Genomic DNA, 25,769 nt, shown 5'->3' on the forward strand with positions numbered 1-25,769 from the left:
ATAGCTGCACAGTTATAACCCTCCAGGGGCACCTTGGGTCCAGATATAGTTAGTTTGTGACCGAGGTACAAGGAGGCCATGCCCCCTGCCCACCACCCACATTGGTGTTATTTATGGGACGGCACGAGCATGTGCTATGAGATGGCTTCATTCACAAACACAGACTCCCTTCGCCTTGCCTACTAACCTTCAAACTTCAGCTCATCTGGGCTGAGCACCTTTCTTCTTTCAGTGGGGGATTCCCATTTGCTGGACTTAAATATTTTTTTTAAGGGATTGCCCTTCTCAATATTTTGGTTCCTAACTTTTGAGAGTGTTTCTACTTTTAATGAGATGGTTTCCTTTCTACTTGCTTGACTCTTCTGCTGGGAAAGATCAGAGTAACGACCTGTGCTGGTGGAATTTCAGGTGGTCCACTGATAATAAAAGCCACAATAGTAGCTGGGGAAAAAAAAAATGACTGTGAAAAGTCCCATCTGCCCCCCTTTCCCTGCCCTCTTTTTGTAAATAGAGGGCAAATGTTACAGTGGGAACCATAATATTGCTCAAGTAATAAAAACATCTGGGGTTTGACTCCTTTTTTTCTGCCTGCAGATGGCATTTATTACTGTCTTGAGATTCAACATACCTGTTTTTGCCAGGCAAATGGTGTTAGGGTAGTGATGAGCTCTTCACTGCCCTCCCCCGCTCTTGAGCTTCTGCAGAACCTCGGTCCACATGAGTCAGGCCAACTAGGACTTGGTTAGCCTCCTCTGGTGGTTTCGAGTATCTTGGAGGCGTTTTTCTCACTAGATTATGAGCTTCTGTGTATTTTTGGCCTCTCTCATCATGCACAGGGTACGGATGCTAGGCACAGAACATCTTCTTCATATCCTTCTTATCTGAGTTTCCTGACATTTGTGGAAGACATTCCCAGTCAGTGATGGTGGTGCTTCCAGAAAGCAGAGCTGGGGCTCATGGGACTCAGGGTGCTCCTCTGTTCTCCTTGCCTCACAACTCAAATCAAATTAAGGTTCAGGTAGAGAGTGCAAGAGCCCAGAACACAGTGGCCATCCCCTGCTACCCTTGACAAGAATGAGAGGGCACCGGGAAGTGTGCAGACAGCAGATCAACTGTGATGATTCAAGAAGCCTCAAGGTGTCTGGTCTGCAGCAACCACCTGTTCCCTTTATTCCTGCCTGGTGGCTCCCTGGCCTCCCCCAAGGTGCCTCGGCACATCGGGAAGAGGGGATCTTATCATGGACCAGGGGTTCCTTTACTCCAGCTCTGCAGACCCCTGCTTCAGTGCCCTCCTTGCGCAGAACAAATTAAGTGAGAATTTTCTGCCCACATCCTTGCATATTTCTATTTTACACGTGGCACAGAGCTAACCCCATAAAACTTTTTGCATTTAGCCAAGGATATTGGGTATAGGAAAGGCTTTAGACTTCAGTCAGTTTACATATGAGGGAAATGAAGCCCAGAGATGTTGAACAACTTGCCTGTGGTCACACAGCTTGTTACTTACAGAATGGGGACCAGACCTTGGCTCCCCTGCCGCTTGGCCAGCTCTCCCCGACTTCTCCCTGCTTCTCCCTGTATGAAGTGTTATACACGTGGAGTATAACTTAGCATATAATATATCCACATGTACGTGTTTACCAGCTTATGAACATCAATTTGCAAACATTGCTGCCAGGGGCCCACTGGCACGATGGAGGGAGGGCAGACACTCAGAGGTTCTGAGTTCTGGTCCCACCTCCACCTACTAGCTGGGCCCCAAGTAAGTCATTCTGCCTCTTGGGGTCTCATTTTTCTTGCTTTAGAATAAAAAGTTCATCTTTCAAGTCCCCTTCCAGCTACACCAATCTGAATTTGTTGTTCAACTGAATCACATTTAAAGAAAGCTTGTTGTTTAGAGATGTTTTATAATAAATCCTGAATCTTTTTGAAAACTGAGTAGTAGTGTTGGTAATTTCAGATTTTCACATGTCAGTCCTTCTGGAGAGGAGCTGATACTCTAATGGTGCACAGCTTTGAGCTGCACAAGGAAAGGTCTCTGGCAGAGTGCGAATGGAGGTCTATTCCATTTGTCCCCAGATAGGACATCCTTGCTGGCCTCATGAGAAGCTAGGTACGCATGCTGTTGGACCCCTGTCCTCCTGCCTGTCCCTCCATGTTGGGTGCCCTGGGCAGAAAGACATGGCCTTGGGGCCTGAAGGAACAATGACAGCAGGTCCTACTCTGCTATAAGGGGCCTCAGCTTCAGTCTGGACCTCCACCCACCTGTGCCGTGGGCTGCTGACTTCACCACCAGACCCAGCCACGGCCCTTAGAGGCTTTTCAGGATACACAATCTGCATGAATGGTGACCCGTGCAAATGCCCGTATGTGGTCAGTTCTGTTATTCATATTAATCAGGGGAGCTGCCTTATAAATAATTCAGAGTGGCTGCAAATCCACAAATCTTTTTCACATTGCCTGCTCTCCATAAATGTTTATTGAATGACTGAATACATTAACATACAAATGAATATTTTGCAATAGATTTTGGTATTCATATTTGCACATCTGTCTGTTGGATGTTCTGAGGATTTGCAGCTGCCCTCACAAAATGGTGAGGCACACTGCCAAAATAGGCCCCAGAGACCAAGGAAACCAGAGCACGCCTTGGGTCCCCTGCTCCTCACCTGGTGGCAGGGAATGGGGCCATCACCACAGCCGATACAAGCCTCCCGTGTGAAACCTGTCCAGCAGAGAGCCCTGAGGCTCCCACCGCACACCATGCTTGACTCGGGTGGTTAAACACCTATTCTGGGTTTTTAACTGGCAGCACAGCTGGAAGATGTTCATGCCCTAATTTCTAGACCGTGCGACCATGTCATAGCAAAAAGACGCTGCAGATTTAATTAAAGGTTATGGACCTTACAATAGGGAGATATCCTGAATTGTCTGGGTGGGCCCAACTGAACCCCACACACCATCGAAAGCAGAGACCTTTCTCTGGCCAGAGTCAGAGAGATGCAGCAGAAGGAGGAGTTGGAGAGATTCACATCAAGAGAAGGAATCCGTATGTTCTTGCTGGTTTAAGGAGGGAAGGGCAATGAGACAGGAATGCAGGCGCCCCTGGATGACAACCTGTGAGGAAATGGGGACTCTGGCCCTATAACCACTAGGACCTGAATTCTGCTCACAAACTCAATGAGCTTGAAAGAAGGGCCTTCCCAGAGCCTCTAGAAAAGGCTGTAGCTCTGCTGACATCTTGAATTTGGCCTGTGGGGCCCTAAGCAGAGAACTAGCTGAGCCACCCCTTGCCCCAGCTTCTGACCCAGGGAAACTGAATAATAAGTGGGTGTCGATTTAGGGCGTCAGGTTCATGGCAATTCATTACTATAGCAGCACGTGAGTAAGGAAGTGCTGCCTTCAGCTCTTGGGGCCCTGGTTCCTCTGTGGAGTGGAAGGGGTTGGGCCAGGGCTCTGATGCCTCTCCCAGCTCATGAGTTCTAGGATCCACGGTCAAAAATTAATTGGGTTGATAAAAGTCCCAGGATTTGTGGAGTGAGGTAGTGGATTCAACATGACCGGGTTCGGAGAGGGGCTTTACAACTGGAAACCACATTTAGAACCTTTCTGTGTTTTGTTCCTTTTCTGTAAATAGGAATAGTGACACTGACCTCACACGGATTTAAGAACTAAGTGGGGAAAATGTGTGGACAAAACCTGGTTCCTAGCATTTGTCATTTTAGAAGTCCTGTCATCGTGAGTTGGCTGCCCAGAGAAATGCAAGGGCACGACTCAGCCACATTCAAGTTTCTGTCCTCCTTGTGCCTATGATGTGGGCCAAAAGAAATGACCAGGACTTGTTATGGTTCTGAAGAGCCTGACCAGCCCACAGAGCTGCAGAAGTGGCCACATTTACTCTTTCCTTTTGTGTCCAGCAGCTGGCCTGCTTGCCCACCAGTGAGAGAAGCCCACAGAATGGGGCACTGTCGTTCAGCCCGGGGCCAGGAGTCCATTTCTTTCCCTTCCAGTTAGTAGGAACTCAGCTGGCCCAGTTCCAAGGCTGCTATTGATCTCAGGAGGTTGGAGTCATTTTTTTCTGACATTTGGGATAGTTCTAGAACTTTCCAGGCTCTCTGGTATGTATATCTCCTGGAATTTGCCATCTTGAATTCAGAAAGCTTACTGCTCCAGCTGGTGTTCACCCTATTTTACCTGTCTTGTTGACATCTCCTCTGGCAGTAAGTCAGTCATTTCTTCAAGGTGACAGGAGCCTGAGCACAGAGATGAAAAAGAAACAATAGGTCCATACAGACCTCCTGTTTCCACCGCTCCTGGCCCTCTCTGCAAAGCTCAGTAATGTTTGTGATGTCCTGCTTCCCTGGCTCCTTCTGGAAGCAGCCAGAACCAGAACCCAGCGAATGAAGAAACTCATATTATTTCCTATGCTCTGGGATAGATGTGACTAATGACCAACAAACGCTACCAATTGTCCATCTGGATAGGCCCACCTTTGGAAATGGTAGCAACAAGCCTCTTATTGACATGTAAGCTGGGGAATATCTAGCCCTTCTTCAGTCAAGCCTTGACCTTTAAAATGGCATCTATATATCCATTAGGTACATAGGTTGGAATTTTGGCTTTGCATTAGCTGAGGGACTCTTCCTTAGTTGGGTCAGTTCCTTCTCAGTGGGCCCAGTGGGGTTTAAAATGCAAGAACAGTCCAGAGAAGAGCTGAGGGAAAGTGAAACACATGAGATTAGCAGGCACTTTGCAGACTCAGAGCCAAGCACTCTAGTCAAAAACTCTGGCACCTGACAGCTGTGTGACTTTGGATAAGTTACTTACCCTTTCTGTGCCTGTGAGGGCTGTTATGAAGAGAAAAGGAATTTAAATATATGAATACATAAAGCATTTAGACGTTTCGCTCACGTAAGTATTAGCAGTTTGTGTAGAGTCCTAATATGGTCTTGGTACTGACCTGACACTGCCGATCCCCTGAGCCAGCCCTCTTCATCCGAACAAACCAGCGCGACCGTAGGGAGGACGAACACTAAGATTAACCTTTCCACCCAAGGTTTGCCTTCTGGTGCCTGCCGCTGTGGCCCAAAGAGCATCTCTTGTGCAGAACTTATGGAGCTGGCCAGCACTGGAATCCTGCAAACCAGGTGAGGCTACTGCCTTTTCTCTTATGTACCAGGATTGCTATTCCAGATGGGCAAATTTAGAGAAAAAAAGTACATTTCTGGTACTCAGTTAAAAAAAAATGATGTCAATAGCTCTATTGGCTCAAGATCAGCAAAAGAAGAAAGGGGAAAAAAGCTTTGCCTTTCAACAAAGCAATCAAAAATGCTGAACATGTCTTCCCCCTGCAAGACTTATTTATGGGTTTCTTTTCAGAATTCCTTCCTTTGGTGGTTAAGACATGCACGAGGTCTTTGAAGTGGGCTAGACATGTTTTCTGCGTGTGTGAGCAGCTGTTTGCCTCTCTGCCAGGCTGGTTCAGACGGACCATTTTTCCCTACGGTTTCCAGTCACTGACAGAGGGATCTTGCACAGGACTTTGCACATGATTTGGTCACCGTGAACAAAGAAGGGAATTTCATAGGTGGGCCCTTGGCTCCACCGAGAGCAGCAGTCGTCAAACGCTCCTTGCAGGCAACGTTTTCGCCAAGGCTCCATGACCCCCAAGGGGCGGCACCGCCCTGGGACAGGGGACTCAGGATCCATCTGTCCTTCCTGCTGTTCCTATGCCGCTTCCAAGTCAGAAGCTGCTTCATGGCAGTGATACATATGAGCCAGCAAAGCCCACCATGTGAAAGAGGAAGCCAATATAATTGGAAGCCTTCCCCGTTAGTTCCGAGATCCAAATGTCAGCATATTCCTCGGGGATCATGTGATGATCATGATTGTGCGTCAGTTCCAACTGATTTAACAATGATCATTCCAGTCTCTGCTTTTCTTCTCCAGGTAAAATCTACAATTCTGGAATCACAGGTTGATTAAATGTGATGATACACGAAGAAAGCGCGACCAACCCATAGTAAGTGCTTCATAAACTTTATTGTACGACTGTCATTAGCACGTGTTGCTTTACCCAGGGATTTCAGAGAAATAAAGTCTCAAAGATCGCCTCCCTTATCCGCCGATGCGGCAGCCTCTGTCTCAGCACTGCCTCTTTCCCTGGGCCTGCCAACATTCCTGATACTCTCCTGTCTCATGAAATAAAAATCCAAGGTCCCATGGTTCTGCATTCACTGTGGCTACTGTATTTTCTCCCTCCTTCATTACGAAGTCGATATCCAAGAAATTTACTTTAACTCTTGACTTTCCCTTAGTTTTCCTCCATCCATTGACCCCCTACTCCCAAGCTATGGCACCATTAGCCACTGGAACCATTGCTTCTTCCCACTGCCTTGTGTCATGGTCTCTGGCCCATTGTGTCCATTGGCTGCTCTGTGTCATTTGATTCTATGGCTCGGCACCATCCACGGCAGTGTCTGGAAGAGTGGTCAACTGGCCAGAGGGTTATTTCAAGAACACTGGAAATGTGGCAGAGCATTTGTTAAGCAACTGAATTGTTCACTTAATTTTAATTATTTAAAATTTAAAAGGACATACTTGATTCGGTTACTGAGAAACATTAAAAAAAGATTTATTTATTTATCTGAGAGAGAGAGAGAGAGAGAGAGAGAGAGAGAGCTGGGGCAGAGGCAGAGGGAGAGGGAGAGAAGAATCCCAAGCAGGATCCTTGCTGGGTGGGGGACCCAACTCAGGGTTCTATCCTAGGACCCTGAGATCATGACCTGAGCTGAAACCAAGAGTCAGGTGCCCAACTGATTGAGCCACCCAGGTGCTCTTTGAACAACATTTAAGTATGATTGGGACAACTTGGGTCTGTGAATGCAGCTTTCTCAACTGTAAATTTTATGAGATCCAGATATAGCTCACGCCTTGCTGGTAAAAATTTAGCATCTGAATTGAGATGTACAAGTGTAAAATACACACCAGGTTTCTGAGATCTGGTTTGAAACAAAGAATGTTAAGTTTCTCGGTACTTTTTATATTAATTAAAATTTGAAATCCTACAATTTTGGCTAGAGGGGGTTAAAATATGTTACTCAAGTTGGTTTCACCTACTTTGATTTTCTTCTCAGTGGAGCTACGGGAACACTGCGTCTTGCACTTTATCTCGATCTGACGGCCCTGCTGTGTGGGTCATTTGCTCCTGGAAACCCGCTCCTCCCGTGGCTTCTGAGCCCCAGCCTCTCCTCTTCCCTCTGACATGTTTCCTGAGAGCGCTGACAGTTTCCACAGCCACTCCTCAATGTTGGCGCTTCCTGGACTTCTGTCCCTTATCCCGTTCTCTTGTTACACAATCCATTTTGCTGAGTGACCACCCCCCCTCCCCCCAGCCCCGTTTGCTTGAATGTGTACAACCTATAAGATTTGCAGAAGCCTCTCTGCAGGATGACTCCAGCAGAATGTCTTTCAACACCTCAAAATCTACCTGCCACAGTTCATCCCACCTTCTTTTCTTCCTTCCTTTGAATCATGACCTTCTTCCTGGATATGTCCCCCTGTGAGTTGTACCATTACCATTTGTGCCGGAAACCAGGGCCAGGCCATTTCCCTCAGGGTTATGTCTATCAGATACTGAATCCCACAACTCCTCTTTACTGAATGATCTTCCTCCCTCCTCTTCTGGTCAGCATCAGGCCTGGCTGGACTGTGTCTTCCCTGTCCTGGCTCCCTCCCCTTGTCCAGTCTCCAGATCTAGCCAGCGTGAGGTATCTAAAACACAACCCAATGGCATTCCCTGCTTAATATCCTCCACTGGTGCCTGTTTATTAGAAAAATTGTCAAGTGCTTTTTTTTGGAGGACCATGTCAATTCAATTTTAAAAATTAAGGCATAACCGGCATGTAACATTATATTACTTTCAGGTGTACAACATAATGATCCAATATTTGTATACATTGCAAAATGATTACCACAATAAGTCTAGTTTATATCCATCACCATACACATTTTGTTTTACACATTTTACACATTTTGTTGTTGTTGTTATTGTGATGAGATCTAGTCTCTTGGCAGTTTTCAAATATACCATCCAGTATAGGTAACTATAATGGCCACGCTGTACGTGACATCTTGGTGACTTCCTTATTTTAAAAATTGGAAATTTGTACCTTTTGATCACCTTCACCCAAAATGCATGCTTGCTTGTTTTCTTTCTTTCTTTCTTTCTTTCTTTCTTTCTTTCTTTCTTTCTTTCTTTCTTTCTTTCTCTTTCTTTCTTCCTTCCTTCCTTCCTTCCTTCCTTCCTTCCTTCCTTCTTTCTTTTTCTTTCTTTCTTTCTTTCTTTCTTTCTTTCTTTCTTTCTTTCTTTTTTCTTTCTTTCTTTCTTTCTTTCTTTCTTTCTTTCTTTCTTCCTTCCTTTTCTTTTTAAAAAAGATTTTATTTATTCATGAGAGACACACACAGAGAGAGAGAGAGAGAGACATAGGGAGAAGGAGAAGCAGACTCTCCATGGGGAGCCCAATGCAGGACTCAATCCCAGCACCCAGGGATCCTGATCTGAGCCAAAGGCAGATGCTCAACCACTGAGCCACCCAGGTGACCCCCAGAATGCTTTCTGATGTGTTAGCTACCTAGCACAAAATCTGAAGAGGGACATAGGAGAATAGAGAGGCACAAGATTTGCTCCAAATTTCTGTCCTAAATCCTCAGGATAGTATAGATGCCCTTAGTCTACCTCTTCATCCATATCGTCTGACCCTCCTGCACCTGCTCCCAAGTCCCTCTATGCTAACAGGTGGCCCTTAGTGACAGGCCTTTCTAGGCTTTGCCCAACGGGTTTCCTCTGCCCAGAGATCCCCAAACTCACCTATCTACCTGGCCAGACAGATGCGGCTCTTTTCCAATGTCTTTACTGATGTGTCCCCCACCACAGGATAGAGAATTATCCCTTTGGGCCCCTCTGTGGAGGCTTCTGTCATGTTACCTGATTATTACCATGACTTACCAACTTGGCCACCAGTAACCTCATATTAAGATTAATGTCCCAATTATGACCAGATTACAATGGATCTGATCCAGAAACTCAATTTCCCCCGAAGTCCTTGTTAGCTCTCTGAGGGGTGGTCTCTGATTAGCTAGGATTCACGTTTGCCCGTGCTCTTCTCCTCTTCTGCTCTGTGGTAAATCTCTTGGCTCCCTGTCAATCAGGGGCTATCAGGGAAGGGAGGTGGCCTGGAAGCATGCGGATAATGAGAGGTGCATGGTCTGCAGAGAATTTTAAAAGAATGATAAAATTGACCAAAGTTAGTCTATCATCAGTACTAGCAACTCTACACAGTGGCAGAAATAGACTATTCCTTCTTACCAGGGTGGCCCTCTCTCACTGTAGGAGCATCTGTCTTTTCAACTTAAAGCATTTGTCATCTTAGCTTATCCCACTGTCTTGTAATTTCTGGTTTACTTCACTTCTCTACATCATCAATTAGATTATATATAGTGGTTGTTGTTGGTGGTGGTCAGCATTTTTGGTGGTGTTGCTTTAAAAAATTAAAATATAATTAACATGTGTTATATCAGTTACAGGTGTGCAATAGAATGATTAAACAATTCTATACATTGCACAGTGCTCAAGATAAGTGTACTCTTAATCCCTTTCACCTATTTCATCCATCCCCCCACCCACTTCCCCTTTTGCAACCATCAGTTGTTCTCTATATTTAAGAGTCTATTTTTTTGTTTGTCTCTTTTTTCTTTGTTTTGTTTCTTAAATTCCACATCTGAGTGAAATTGTATGCGAGCTGTATATCTCTGACTAACTTATTTCATTTGGCATTATACCCTCTGGATCCATCCATGTTGTCGCAAATAGTAAGATTTCCTTCTTTTTTGTGGATGAGTAATATTCCATACTGTATATATGCCATATCTTCTTTATCAATGTATCTATGGATGGACAGTTGGGTTGGTTCCATATCTTGGCTGCTGTAAATAATATTGCAATAAACATAGGAGTGCATATATCTTTTCAAATTAGTGTTTTCATTTTCTTTGGGTAAATACCCAGTAGTAAAATTACTGGATCATATGGAATTTCTATTTTTAAGTTTTTCAGGAAGCTCCATGTTGTTTTCCACAGTATCTCCACCAGTTTGCATCCCCACCAAGAGTGCACAAGGGTTCCTTTTTCTCCACATCCTCCCTAACACTTGTCAACTCTTGTGTTTTTTATTTTAGTCATTCTGACAGCCATGCGATGATATCTCCTTGTGGTCTTGATTTGCATTTCCCTGATAATTAGTGAGGCTGGGCATCTCTTCATGTGTCTGTTGACCATCTGTATGTCTTCTTTGGAAAAATGTCTGTTCATATCTTCTGCCCATTTCTATTTGGATTACTTGCTTGCTTGTTTGTTTGTATTGGTGTTGAATTGTGTAAGTTCTTTATATATTTTGGATATTAACCCCTTATCACATACATGATTTACAAATATCTTCTCCTATTTGGTTGGTTGTCTTTCTATTTTGATGATGATTTACTTCACTGTGTAAAAGCCTTTTATGTTGGTGTAGTTCCAATGGTTTAATTTTGCTTTTGTTTCCCTTGCCAAGGGAGACATATCTAGAAATGTGTTTACTATGATTAATATCAAAGAGATTACTGCCTATGTTTTCTTCTAGGAATTGTATGGTTTCAGGTCTTGTATTTAGGTCTTTAATCCATTTTGAGTTTATTTTTTTGTGTATGGTGTAAGAAAGCGATTGAGTTTCATTCTCTTGCTTGAAGGAGTCCAGTTTTCCTAACACCATTTGTTGAAGAAACTTTTTCCCATTGTATTTTCTATCTTTATTGGAAATTAACTGACCAAATAAATTTGGGTTTATTTCTGGGCTCTCTGTTTTGCTCCATTGATCTATGTGCCCATTTGTGTGCCAGTACCATACTTTTAAAATTACTATAGCTTTGTGGTACATCTTGAAATCTAGACCATATTTTTTCAAGATAGAGGCTGAACTCTATATTTATCATTTTTCAAGGCCAACATAGCGTCTACAACAAAGAGAATGTGAAAAATTTGCTGAATTGATAAATCAATGGATTTCCTCAATTTACCAGAGTATCCTGTGACAGGAAATCCTTTGTCCAAAAAGCAAGTGGTAAGAAAACAAATTCATAGTAGGGATTTATTTAAAATAACCCTTTAAAGCATAGTCTAAGTTTATTAGAGATCCAGCCAGTAGTTTATACCTAGCTTTTGTTTTTATGATATTGGAAAGGAATTGTTGCATACAGAATATAAACTTGAAGCCCTTTGAAATCTTAGATCAGTAGTGGAAAATGTGATTATTTCATTCATTACTGTTTATTGCTTAGCATGTGCTAGGCCTGTGTTATAGAGTAAAGCAGGAAAATAGACCAGTGTATTTTATTGAAATTTTCAATGATGACAGTAAAATTGATATAGTGAATACTGAATTTATAGGAAAGCTCAGTTAACCAGACAGGGAATTTTGCAAGGGTTTCCTGGGATAATGTGACGTATTCCCCCAGTACAGTGATGCTCCAGCTTCATTCATCATGGTGTCTTGGACACTTCAATCAACTAATGAAAATAAAAACCACCACACTCTCAGGCAATCTATTGATTTCTGGGTCCTTTTGGTATTCATAACAGAGATCAGAAAGTTTTTACCCATCTGGACAGATTTTATTCATCATTGTGTGTGTGTCATACATATGTGCAGAAGAAAGACTTGCTAGATTTCATCAACCAGAGCCTTTAAGGAACACATGAGATGTCTTGTCTTCTTTTTTAGAGGAAGCCCTGGTGTATGCTGCCTTTTATCTGAGCCTGAGATGGCCCTGCATTGGTGCAGAGTGGGATAAACCACCATTCATATTGTGTGGATGAACTATGGAGGGGTCAGAAGTTACTTTGGCTTAACGATTTTTTTTTTTTAAGAGAGAGAGAAGTTGGGGAGGGACAGAGGAAGAGAGAGAATCAATCCTAAGTAGGCTCCATATCTAGTGAGAAGTCCAACACGGGGGCTTGATCTCACGACCCTGAGATCATGACCTGAGCTATAATCAAGAGACAGACGCTTAACTGACTGACCCACCCAGGTGGCCCCTGGTTTAATAATTTAAAGCCACACTTTAGAATAGTAGAAGGCGATCTTCTCTGAAAGCCTGTCCACAGTTTTTTAGACAAGTGACAAGATGTGAATCTCAGTGTGTCAATAGTATTAGTGTATTTTGGGGTGAGATTTGCTGCCTGAGCAAGAAATAAGGGTATTTTACTCATGGTTACATGTCTCTAAAAAGTTTCATGCAAGTTTCTGTGAAATAGGACTCAGTAGACAATATTAAAGAAGACTTTTCAAAATAGGCTTTGGCCTACAGATTGGACCTTAACCTAAGTCTGGCTTCAGACCTATTGAAATTAGGTTTTCCTTTTGGGCTCTATCTATGTGATGTGAACTGCAGAGAGACTAGCAAGCATCTGAAGTCAGGTCAAACCATTTATATGGGTAGATGGGGTGAAAAAATATACAGTTTGCCATAGGAGATATTTGTATGAGACTTGGAAAGAGTAAATTAGTGGCTGTTTTTATGCTCAGCAGGTCATAGCAGGGCAGGCACCGTAGTGTGGATGGAGCCGCACGTCCCTGGCCTGCTGGCTGACCTTGTGCAGTGGAGCAGCAGTCAGGTCTGAACAGCTCTGGCTTCTGTGCATCTCCTCTTCTGTATCCGATTTACTTTGCAGGTCACCCATGTCATCATGGCTGGAGGACGCAGTGAGAGACAGATCTTCTGTCCTTCTTCCCCTGCTAGGGGCTGGCCTGCTGACCTCCTGCCCACCAAGCACCGGGCTCAGAGGTAGCCACTCACACAGGCACCTCATCTAGCTCCCAGCATGGTGGAAGGGCTATTCTCTGTAATAAAGCCCGTATTCCACACCACTCAATGTGGTCTGGGGCGCTGATTGCACTCTGGCTGAAACATGAGTTAGTTCCCTGTTTATGAGATGAGAAGGACTTGAAGGAAGAAGGTTGGCCACTCTCCTCCATGCCAAAGACCACCGAACAGGAGTGTCCTCTGGGACACAGTGAAGTGGTGACGTTAGGCCTCGGCTGCATTCCCCCAGAGACTTTGGGGGCATCTGCTTTGGAGAACTTTGGAAACAGTGGGCTCTGCTCTTTCTGCAAGGGTGGCATTGCTGGAAGGCAGAAGAATGAAAGCTTCCCAGCAGCTTCTGATGGAAGAGAGCTGTGGTAGATGAGCAGTGACCAAGGAGGCAGAAACCCAGTTCTGGCCGCAGCCCCATCTACCACTGTGGGTGGTTTGACCTCTGGCAACTTGTTTAATCTCCCTACCACCCAGGGAGGGATCAAAATATTGGGGAAATAGCGATTCCTATGTTATTGGCTGTTTGAACGATGAAGCAACCCGATTTTTGTTTAAATGCCCCACAATCCACAGTGTTACACAAGTGTTATTTTTATTGGTGTGCCCATTAAAATAGTAAATTGGATTTGCATTTCTCGATCTCTAACAATGGAAGAAAAGAAATCAATGAGTTGAAAGTCAAACTGTCCTCAAAACAACCCATGAAAGAGATGACTTTGCCCCCTAGTGATACTGTGACAGGTATGGTAGGCAGGCAGGCCAGGCCCAGGTGGCAACTAGACTGTGTACCAACAGGAATCAGAAGACACCAGCAGTCAGGGATGAACATAAATAGATCCTTGTGAAGCAGAAGAGATCTTCACCACCTTAAAGTCCCAGAAACTGTTCCCTCCACAGGCTGTCCCCACTCCCATGGCAGAAAGAATGGGATTTTCAAATGTCTTAAAAAATTGAAAGACCAAATTCAACAGGGCTCCTGCATGGAAATTTCTACCAGGATATGTCTCTCAAAGACTCAATCTCATTGCAATACCATTTCAAAATAGCTGAATTCATAAGCATCTACTGTACAGTCTTGAACTCATCTCATTTTGGAGGTGTTCTGGGAAAAGTTTGACATTTAATGGGAGTAGCTATGATCGGAAGTCTTTAGGTCAGCACCCTGGAGCATTGAATTTTTTTCGTGACTGTTTTGTGGAGAACGTCTAGTAAAAATTATTCATCTTCTTAAAGGCCCATCTGTCAGGGCAGGAACATTTTTTGCCTCTGTGGGTAGGCACAATGATGTCCCAACTAGCATGACAGTCACGGAATGAGCTGGGCTACAAAATGCTGAGACTGGGGAGAGAGAGAGAGAGAGAGAGAGAATGAGAGAGAAGAGAAAGAGCTCAGAGTGGTCCTGTCAAGATGCCCCTGGAGGTGGGTCAGGAGGTGAGGGAGGCTGCTGGCTTGGATCCACCAAGGTTGGCACCCATCCTCTCAGAACCAGAGTCCATGGCCTCACAAGGGGGCTCAGATGTAGTTGTGGCCACTGCTCCCATCGTGGGGGAGGAGTTTTGACAGGTGTAGGCTGGGGTGATCGAGGGTCAGGCAGGTGGGGTGCGGTGGGGGATGAGGCCCTAGAGGCATTCTCCCTTTCTGTCCAGAATTGCCCTGCTGAGAAGTTCCCCAGAATATCTGAATCTAGGCGAGCCTGAAGTAGAAACTCTGAAGACCTACACTTTGCTGGTGGTAGGGTCATAGTAAATATTTACCATCAGATTTGTTTACTCTGGTATGAAGACAATCCTGTTTCACCCTCATGCCATTCTAGTGGATTTTAATTTACTTCTTGTCATAGAAATGCAGATGGTCACCAGGTTCGCTGATTATTTTCAGTTACTCGAGACACATTTCTTTCGCTTTGCCATTTAAAAAATAAGTTCTCAAGTTCAGTTGAGGGGGACTTTCATCCTAAAATGCACAATATAATGAAAGGAAATTGCTCAATCTACTGTGGATGCAGTAGATGAGATGGTGCAAAGGAGCTTTTCCCCACCCGACCCCCATAGCTAACCATCACCCCTCTGCCGTCTTCCCAGAGGGGTCCCACGGGGTGTGGGTGTAGAGAGGGATGAAGGGGAGGAGAGGGAACAGTCTAACAGGGAAGAAGAAAGGAAAGAGACAAGATGGAAGAAGAAATAGATAACGACACAGAGGAGTAAGGGGAGAACAGGTGGGAAGGGGGTTATTTACAGGTGGGTGAGTGTGGCAGAGGCTACAGAGAGGGTTCTTGACTGTTTTTTCAGCTCTGTAGAGAAATCTGGCACACCATGAAATTCTTTGTTTCTCCAAAAGCAATCAAATCAAAAAACAAGCACACAAGAGCATGACTTAGCCACACTCCCTACCACCACTCCAGATACAGAGTGGAGTTGCCCGTGGCTGCGGGAGATGGGGTAGCTGAGGGACATGGGGCTATTAGCTATTAATCTCTTTCCTGGGAACTTAAGGCCTCTTCCAGAGCTCACAGGCTGAAGGGACAGGGGAGCAAAGTTATGATCCAGCCTCTGTGCATCACAGCTGGACACTCTGCCAAGAACCAGCTTTCTTTTTGGGCTGCATGTTAAACAAAATTGGGTTCTGGGACCAGTGGCTGTGAGGGACAGGTGACCAGAAGGTAGACAGGCTCTTGAGGAATCCCACGGGCAGATGTGGATTTGCTTAGTCCTTGAGCACTTACCACGTGCCTGGCAGGGTCACAAGTGGTCAGTGTGTTTTCCCTTTGGACCCCCCACCCTCACCCCCATGACCTGCTGGCAGTGGCTGCTGCCACATGTTAAGCCCAAATGGAGCCCAACCTGGTATTTGCCTGGTTTGGACTGTCCTGGTTGCTGGTCTGGAAGGCAGGCTTTGGGGCTGCCTGAGGCTTGCAGTGCTTGAATACAAGGGTGAACCAGCAAGGTGGTGTCCTCAGCAGAACCAGTACAATCACAGCTGAATGCTGTCGAGAAGAATCCCACCACCATCCCAATGCAGGAGTGAGTGGTCTTTGCCGAGTTGATGGTTCACTTTAAACTGGATTTGCCATCGGATTCCTCGGAAGGCAAAATATTATCAGAAGATCAAGCAGCATGTCCCCTCTGCTCTGGCCAAAGCAGAAACCCCCAGCTCTGCAACATCCTTATTCTTTTCTCCCATGTAGCAGTGGGGCAGGGGGAAGGTGGGTGCTTTGCTTAGTCTCACTCTGATGTGATGGGCTGTGACCAACGGCGGTACCTGCTGTAAAAGAAACGTCTGGAAACGGTCATGTTGTGCTCTCTGGATGGTATGACACAGGCCAAAAGACTGCCCTTGTCCACCATCAGTTTGTCTCTGAGACACCAGTGAGCCAAACTGGGGTCCCCAGAGGCCCTGGTTCTGAAGCTGAACTCCCATGGTCACATGGATCACCTGCTCCTGATAACTGGATTTGAGGACGCTCTCCGGTGTTCAGTTATAGAGGCCTCTGATAAAGCCAAGCTGCGCTGCTGCTGAGCTGATGCTCATCCGCAGAGGGTGTTTATAGCTTTACAAGTCCAAGTCTGTGCTTATCCCTCTGGGTGATAAGGAACCGATAAGATCGTCTTGTGGGAGTGGTCCCGAGCCACCAGTATTGTTCTCCTGCACTTAAACGGCCTGGTGTTTGTGACATGGAACTTTGGGCCACAGCTGGGTTCCACATGTTCCCTGCTTGGAGAACATGATCTCCTGTCCCTGGGGATGAGGCCATCTGGGGAGGAGGTACCTAGAGCACTCGGGCAGCAGGAAAGGAGACAGCCCTGTGTTCTCGGCCCCGGCTCTTACCCAGTGGCTGCTGGAGGGGGGCCATGGGGGCTAGGAGATGTAGGGCACATCCTGGCCACGAGGAGAGAAGCAAATTCACCTCCCAGGGCCCAACCCCACTTCTCAACCCTTCTCCTCCCTGCCTTCCCACCCTCTCTTTCCTGCTCATCTGGGTTTCTCTTCTCCTCCTCCTCTTTCTGGGCTTTCTCCAACTTTCCTGGCACATGATTCCCATGTGCTCCTCTCCCTGTGCTCTGCCCCACTCTGTGATGTCAGGGTCCATCCCACCCCACTCCTGTTCTCAGGGCCCCTAGACCAGCCCCACTGCCGGTTGCCCTCTCCGAGCCTGTGACCAACTCTTTTGCTAGCCCAGAGGGCTTTCTGTGGAGCCTTAGCTTCTTTGGAACTCATGACAAAACAGGTTCTGTAAGGATTAGTGAGGCACCGGCTTTTATGCAATAATAGCTAATCCCTTGTTTTCATAACAGGGTTGGAAGAATCTGTTTCTTGTTTCTCCAGATTGTTTGTTGATTCCAAATAGCTGCAGTGCCTGTGGCAGGGACGGTTCAATTCCATTCATGACTCGTCGGTCCCCCTGTGTCTGCCTCACAGTGACACCTGCGAGCTGGGGGGCTGACTGCCCTCTGCCACTCAGCTGTACCCAGTCCTGGATGCATGTGGAAATCACCAGGAGCTTAAAAAATACTAATGCCTGGTCCCACCCCAAGCCTTCTGATTTAAGTGGTTTGGATGGTGGCCTGGGGATTGAGATTTTTAAAACTATCTCCTGGTGCTTGTCATATGCAGCCAGGAAGAAAACCACTGCTTTATGTGAATTCAAGAAAGGCTGGAGGCCACAGTGGGGCAGGGGCCCAGCATGGGATGGGTGATCAGATCCTTTGTGTTCTTGAACAGCATCATAGGAGTCCTGTCTCCCTAGGAGAGGTACATCTTGGTCTTCCTCTCTTTTGTCCACTCAGCAAACATGAGTTGGGATGCAAATAAGTGTCAGGCATTAGATGAGACCCATGGAGAAGACATGGAGGCAGCTGTCACAGAACTTACCAGCTCTGGGGAAAGCAGAGTGGAAAAGAGGTAATTGGGAACATCTTGGCATACCTATTTTAATAGAGATTGTATTGCTCAGTGGAAGGAAGGACTAACTTGGCATGCATGTGTTGGGGGTAGGGTTATAGAATGCTTTTTAGAAGTTATAATCCTTATTTGACAGCTGAGGGGTTTAGCACAAGTTGTGTGCTCTCCGTTACCCAAAGGTAGGGAGCAATAAGATGTCAGTTCCCTCAAGCTCTTCAGATGGGTCTAAATAGGCTTCTCTCTCCCTAGCTAAGGAGATGTCCTCACATTGCATTATGAGATATTAGATATTACCTGGAGAATTAAAATGTTTGTATCTACTGTCCCATGGATCTGATGCTTAGGCTCTTGGAGTGTGCTTTAGCTCATTGTGACTGGACATGTGGCCTGTAGACCAGTTGTGGCAGCATCACCCGGAAACACCCTAAACCTACTGAGTCTGGATCTCCAGTGATTGGGTTAGGAGTCTGTATTTGATGAGCTCTGGAGGCCATTCTTATGAGTGCCAGAGTCTGAGAAGCCCTACCAGAGGCCACTGACTCAGTTCCTGGTAGGGTGATGTGATAGGTTTCATTGTTATTCCCAATTTTCCACCCTCTTGATATCCACACCTCTCGGTCCTGTGACTCTGCAGTTCTTCCTACTGGAGTAGGAGTGTACTCTCCTGCCCTGATGGTGCTGGGTTGGCAGTGATGATCTTGGGCAATAGAAAGTGGGAATGACAGGGTGCTAGTTTTGAGCCTAGGCCTTGGGAAGGAATTTCATGATTCTATTTACTCCTCTGGGAGCTTCCAACTTCTGCATGGAAAAAAATTTAATTAGGTAGCTGCTATGTCTCCAGGCTAGGCTGCAGAATGACCACATGGAACAGAGCTTCTGCAGCTGACCTGGAGACTGTAGCCCAGAGCAGAATTTCCTCAGCTTACCATAGATCTTTGATTTTGAGAATGAAAGCGTAGTATTATTTGCCACTGCATTCTGGGATGGTTTGTTATGCTGCATCAACTGACTGATACAGCTGACTGAGGCAAGTTTTTATATATCTACACACACAGAGTCAGCACCCCAGAGGTGAGGCTATTGGTAAAAGGAGGTCAGGTCAGCAGTCTGGTCTGGGGTTAGGGGCCAGGGGAGGCTGTTTGTGCACTGGGGCTTGGAGGCTATTGGCTTCATGCGTTCTCAGTGGCTCCCTGAAGCTCCCTGATTCGTTCTCCTGCTATGATCTATTCAGATCCCTAAGAAAATTTGATGAGTTATGCCATAGACCCTGAGAGCCACCATTATCTCTCACCTGAATTATTACAATGACTTCTCAATAGATTTCTCCTTGCTTCTACACATTTCTCCTACTGTCTCCTCTCACCGGAGCAACCAGATCTCTCCTTTTTTTTCCCATTTGTTTTTATTGAAGTTCAATTTGCCAACATATAGTATAACACCCAGTGCTCATCCCATCAGGTGCTCTCCTCAGTGACTGTCACCCAGTTACCTCAACTCCCCACTACCTCCCCTTCTGCAACCCTTTGTTTGTTTCCCAGAGTTAGGAGTTTCTCATGGTTTCTCACCCTCTCTAATTTTCCCCACTCAGTTCCCCTCCTTTCCCTTATAATTCCTTTCACTATTTCTTATATTCCTGTATTAGTGAAACCATGTGATGATTGTCCTTCTCCGATTGGCTTACTTGACTCAGCATAATATCCTCCAGTTCCATCCATGTCGAAGCAAATGGTAGGTATTCGTCCTTTCTGATGGCTGAGTAATATTCCATTGTACATAGAGACCGCATCTTCTTTATCCATTCATCTTTCAGTGGACACAGAGGCTCCTTCCACAGTTTGGCTGTTGTGGACATTGCTGCTAGAAACATCGGGGTGCAGGTGCCTTGGTTTTTCATTGCATCTGTATCTTTGGGGTAAATCCTCAGTAGTGTAGTTGCTGGGTCATAGAGTAACCAGAGTGGCTGCACCAGTTCACATTCCCACCAACACTGCAAGAGGGTTCCCCTTTCTCCACATCCTCTCCAACATTTGTTGTTTCCTGTCTTGTAAATTCTCACTGGTGTGAGGTGGTAGCTCATTCTGGTTTTGATTTGCATTTTCCTGATGGCAAGTGATGTGGAGCATTTTCTCATGTGCTTGTTGACCATGTCTATGTCTTCCTTGGTGAAATTTCTGTTCCTGTCTTTTGCCCATTTCATGATTGGATTGTTTGTTTCTTTGCTGTTGAGTTTAATAAATTCTTTATAGATCTTGAATACCAGTCCTTTATCTGATACGTCATTTGTAAATATCTTCCCTTATTCTGTAGGTTGTCATTTAGTTTTGTTGACTGTTTCTTTTGCTATGCACAAGCTTTTTATCTTGATTAAGTCCCAATAGTTCATTTTGGCTTTTGTTTCCCTTGCCTTCATAGCTGTATCTTGCAAGAAGTTGCTGTGGCCAAGTTCAAAAAGGGAAGTTGCCTGTGTTCTCCTCTAGGATTTTGATGGATTCTTGTCTCACATTTAGATCTTTCGACCATTTTGAGTTTATCTTTGTGTCTGGTGCAAGAGAATGGTCTAGTTTCATTCTTCTCCACATGGCTATCCAATTATCCCAGCACCATTTATTGAAGAGACTGTCCTTTTTTTCCAGTGGATAGTCTTTCCTGCTTTGTCAAATATTAGTTGATCATAGAGTTGAGGACCCATTTCTGGGTTCTCTATTCTGCTCCATTTATCTATGTGTCTGTTTTTGTGCCAGTACCACAAGGCACAAGATGTCTTGATGATGACATCTTTGTAATACAGCTTGAAATCCAGCATTGTGATGATCCCAGCATTGGTTTATTCTTTTTGAATATTCCCCTGGCTATTCGGGGTCTTTTCTGATTCCACACAAATCTTAAGATTATTTGTTCCAACTCTGTGAAGAAAGGTCATGGTATTTTGACAGGAATTGCATTGAACATGTAAGTTGCCCTGGGTAGCATAGACATTTTCACAATATTTATTTTTCCAATCCATAAGCATGGAATGTTTTTCCATCTCTTTGTGTCTTCCTCAATTTCTTTCAGAAGTGTTCTGTAGTTTTTAGGGTATAGATCCTTTACCTCTTTGGTTAGGTTTATTCCTAGGTATCTTATGCTTTTGGGTGCAATTGTAAATGGGATTGACTCCTTAATTTCTCTTTCTTCAGTCTCATTGTTAGTGTATAGAAATGCCACTAACTTCTGGGCATTGGTTTTGTATCTTGCTACACTGCTGAATTGTTGTATGAGTCCTAGCAATCTTGGGGTGGAGTCTTTTGGGTTTTCTATATATAGTATCATGTCATCTGAGAAGAGGGAGAGTTTGACTTCTTCTATGCTAATTTGAATGCCTTTTATTTCTTTTTTGTTGTCTGATTGCTGAGGCTAGGACTTCCAGTACTATGTTGAATAGCAGTGGTGAGAGTGGACATCCCTGTCTTGTTCCTGATCTTAGGGGAAAGGCTCCCAGTGCTTCCCCATTGAGAATGATATTTGCTGTGGGTTTTTCGTAGATGGCTTTTAAGATGTTGAGGAATGTTCCCTCTATCCCTACACTCTGAAGAGTTTTGATCAGGAATGGAGGCTGTATTTTGTCAAATGCTTTCTCTGCATCTATTAAGAGGATCATATGGTTCTTGTTTTTTTTTTTTTTCTCTTGTTGATGTGATCTATCACATTGATTGCTTTACGAGTGTAGAACCGCCCTTGCATCCCGGAGATAAATCCCACTTGGTCATGGTGACTAATCCTCTTAATGTATTGTTGGATCCTATTGGCTAGTATCTTGGTGAGAATTTTTGCATCCATGTTCATCAGGGATGTTGGTCTATAATTCTCCTTTTTGGTGGGGTCTTTGTCTGGTTTTGGAATCAAGGTAATGCTGGCCTCATAAGACAATTTTGGAATTATTCCATCCCTTTCTATCCTTTGAAACAGCTTTAGTAGAATAGGTATTATTTCTTCTTGAAACATACTATAGAATTCCCCTGAGAAGCCATCTGGCCCTGGACTTTTGTGTCTTGGGAGGTTTTTGATGACTGCTTCAATTTCCTTGCTGGTTATTGTCCTGTTCAGGTTTTTTTTTTTTTTTCTTTTCTATCTTTCTTCTTCTTCTTCTTCTTCTTCTTCTTCTTCTTCTTCTTCTTCTTCTTCTTCTTCTTCTTCTTCTTCTTCTTCTTCTTCTTCTTCTTCTTCTTCTTCTTCTTCCTTTTTTCTTTAGAGAAGTCTCATTTATTTGTTACACAAAGATCACAAGGTAATATATAATTGGACAAAGACTTTTTGGTTTTTATTTATTCATTTATTTTTGTATATTTTTTAGTTGGAGTTTGATTTGCCAACATATAGCATAATACCCAGTGCTCATCCCATCAGGTGCCCCCCTCAGTGCCTGTTACCCAGTCACCCCAACCCCCTGCCCACCTCCCTTTCCACAACCCCTTGTTCGTTTCCCAGAGTTAGGTGTCTCTCATGTTCTGTCACCCTCACTGATATTTTACACGCATTTTCTCTCCTTTCCCCTTTATTCCCTTTCACTACTTTTTATATTCTCCAAATGAATGAGACCATATAATCTTTGTCCTTCTCCAATTGACTTACTTCACTCAGCATAATATCCTCCAGTTCTATCCACTTTGGAGCAAATGGTGGGTATTTGTCATTTTTCATGGCTGAGTAATATTCCATTGTATACGTAGACCACATATTCTTTATCCATTCATCTGTCAATGGACACTGAGGCTCCTTCCACAGTTTGGCTTTTGTGGACATTGCTGCTTTAAACATTGGGGTGCAGGTGTCTGTTCAGGTTTTCTATTTCTTCCTGTTCCAGTTTTGGTAATTTATAGTATTCCAGAAACACATCCGTTTCTTCTAGATTGCTTAATTTGTTGGCATATAGCTGCTCATAATATGTTTTTAAAATTTTTTGTATTTCCTTGGTATTGGTTGTTATCTCTCCTCTTTCATTAGTGGTTTTATTAATTTGAGTCTTTTTTCTTTTTAATAAGGCTGGATAATGGTTTATCCATCTTATTAATTCTTTCAAAGGACCAACTCCTGGATTTTTTAATCTGTTCTACAATTCTGGTCTCTATTTCATTGAGTTCTGCTCAAATCTTTTTTATTTCCCTTCTGCCTGGTGTAAATTTTACTTGGTGTTCTTTCTCCAATCCCTTCAGGTATGAGGTTAGCTTGTGTATTTGAGTTTTTTCCAATTTTTTTGAGGGAGGCTTGTATTGCAGTGTATTTCCCTCTTAGGACCACTTCTGCTGTATCCCAAAGTTTTTGAATGGTTGTATCTTCATTTTCATTAGTTTCCATGAATTTTTAAAATTCTTCTCTAATTTACTGGTTGACTCATTCATCTTTTAGTAGGGTGCTCTTCAACTTTCATGTGTTTCAGTTTCTTCCAAATTTCTTCTTGTGATTGAGCTCCAGTTTTAAAGCATTGTCATCTGAAAATATGCAGGGGATAATCCCAGTCTTTTGGTATCTGTTGAGACTTGATTTGTGACCCAGTATGTGGTCTATTCTGGAGAAAGTTCCATGTGCACTTGAGAAGAATGTGTATTCAGTTGTGTTCAGATGGAAAATTCTGTGTATATCTGTGAAGTCTATTTGGTCCAGTGTATCATTCAAGGCTCTTGTTTCTTTGGTGATGTTCTGCCTAGAATATCTGTCATTTGCTGAAAGTGCCGTGTTGAAGTCTCCTACTATTAGTGTATTATTATCTAAGTATCTCTTTACTTTGGTTAATTGCTTGATATACTTGGCAGCTCCCACATTAGGGGCATAAATATTCATTATTGTTAGGTCCTCTTGTTGGATAGACCCTTTAAGTATGATATAGTGTCCCTTTTCATCTCTTACTACAGTCTTTGGGATAAACTTTAATTTATCTGATATGAGGATTGCTACCCCGGCTTTCTTTTGAGGACCGTTTAAATGGTAAATGGTTCTCTACCCTTTTATTTTCAGGCTGAAGGTGTCCTTAGGTCTAAAATGAGTCTCTTGTAGACAGCAAATAGATTTTTTATTCAGTCTGAAACCTTGCATCTTTTGATGGTATCATTTAGTTGATTCATGTTCAGAATAACTATTGAAAGATATGAATTTAGTGTCATCATATTACCTGTTTAGTCCCTATTTTTTAAATTGTTTCTTTGGGCTCCCTCTTTCTTTTACAGGGTCCCCCTTAACATTTCTTGCAGAGCCAGTTTGGTGGTCACATATTCTTTCAGTTTCTGCCTATCTTGGAAGCTCTTTATCTCTCCTTCTATTCTGAATGAGAGCCTTGCTGGATAAAGTATTTTTGGCAGCATGTTCTTCTCCTTTAGGGCACTGAATATATCCTGCCAGCCCTTTCTGGCCTTTCAGGTCTCTGTGGGGAGGTCTGCTGTTAATCTGATATTTCTCCCCATATAAGTTAAGAATCTCTTGTCTCTTGCTGCCTTCAGGATTTTCTCTTTATCTTTTAAATTTGCAAGTTTCACTATTAAATATCGAGGTTTTGAACAGTTTTTGTTGATTTTTTTGGGGGGTCCTCTCTATCTGTTGGATCTGAATGCCTATTTCCTTCCTCATATTTGGGAAGTTCTCACCTATGATTAGTTCAAATAAACTTTGAGGTCTTCTCTCTCAGCCTCTTCTGGAATCCTAATTAGACATATATCCTTCCTTCTGAGGCTATCATTTATTTCCCTAAGCCTTTCCTCATGGTCTCTTAACTGTTTTTCTCTTTTATCCTCAGCTTCCTTCCTTACCATCAACTTGTCTTCTATGTCCCTCACTCTGTCTTCCACCTCATTAACCCTAGCAGTTAGGACCTCCAGTTTGGATTGCATCTCATTTAATTTATTTTTAATTTTGGCCTGATTAGATCTCAATTTTGCAGTAACAAAGTCTCTAGTCTCTAGTCTGTTTATGATTTTTTCCAGAGCCACTAGCAGCTTCTGAATTGAATTTCTGACATCATATTTAAATCCAAATTCTGTAACTCTGTGGCAGAGAGTATTGTTTCCAGTTCTTTTTTTTTGTGGTGAATTCTTCCTTCTAGTCATTTTGTCCAGTGCTAAGTGGCTGTATGGGCGGGCTGAGTCAAATATATCAACCACGACCTAAGTAAAATCCACCCTAGGTAATTCTGAAGAGGTCAGAGACCAGAAAATAAAAGAAAATGAGAACAGAACAAAATAAAATAAAGGGACCATTAAAGTGAAAAACAAATTTTAAAAAAGTAGTACAAATAAAAAGCCAAAAACCAAAAACAAAGAAGGTAAAATAAAAAGTGAAAAAAAAAAGGCAAAGAAAAGAGGAAAAAAAAACGGGGTGGGGGATGGTGGTGGTGAGGAAGTGGTGTGGAGAGAGAATGTAGTCTACCTGAGGGGTCCTAGAGGGTGATCTTCTTGGTTCTGAGTGTATTTTGTTCCATATGTTAGAAGATACTCAGTCCCAAATTTATATAAACCAGCAATACTTATAGAAAGCCCCAACATTGACCAGAAAAACATAAACAAGATAAAAGAGGTGGGCAGAATAGGAATGAAGAGAGAACATAATCTCACAGAATGAACCAACACAGTATTTCACTTGGTTCTGGATGTATGCTGGTTGTGTTTTAGAAGGTACAAACTTCCACCTTTGTAAAACAAAATGAGGCAGAAAAAACAAAAAACAATACCTATCTCGTATATCTACCAAAATTAAATTGAATGCATTGAAGGGAATCCAGAAGTGTAAAATATATCTAAGATATGTAATTGTAGAAATATGAAAGTCAAAAAGGAAAAGTCTTAAAATTGAAGAACTGGTAAAATATTGTAGTTAAGGTGGGAAAAGAGAAAAGATATTGGAAATTTTAGTCTGATATAAAAAGAGTCATAATGGAAAAAAGGAAAAAAGAAAAAGAAAGAAAAAAAGGACCCTCTAGTTCTATATACTATTTTCCCTCA

General features: G+C 43.5%; 1 long non-coding RNA gene across 1 annotated transcript in view; it reads left to right on the top strand.

The window, feature by feature from the left end:
• Nucleotides 1–5,026: 5,026 nt before the first annotated feature.
• The window catches only part of LOC112648075 (uncharacterized), a 36,082-nt gene continuing 15,339 nt past the window's right edge, over nucleotides 5,027–25,769 (top strand). Inside the window, exons 1-2 of the long non-coding RNA XR_003128724.3 lie at nucleotides 5,027–5,147; nucleotides 5,950–6,022. This is a non-coding gene — a long non-coding RNA (uncharacterized LOC112648075). The remainder of the gene's footprint in view (nucleotides 5,148–5,949; nucleotides 6,023–25,769) is intronic.

Source organism: Canis lupus, chromosome 7 (assembly GCF_003254725.2).
Source record: "Canis lupus dingo isolate Sandy chromosome 7, ASM325472v2, whole genome shotgun sequence".
NCBI lineage: Eukaryota > Metazoa > Chordata > Mammalia > Carnivora > Canidae > Canis > Canis lupus.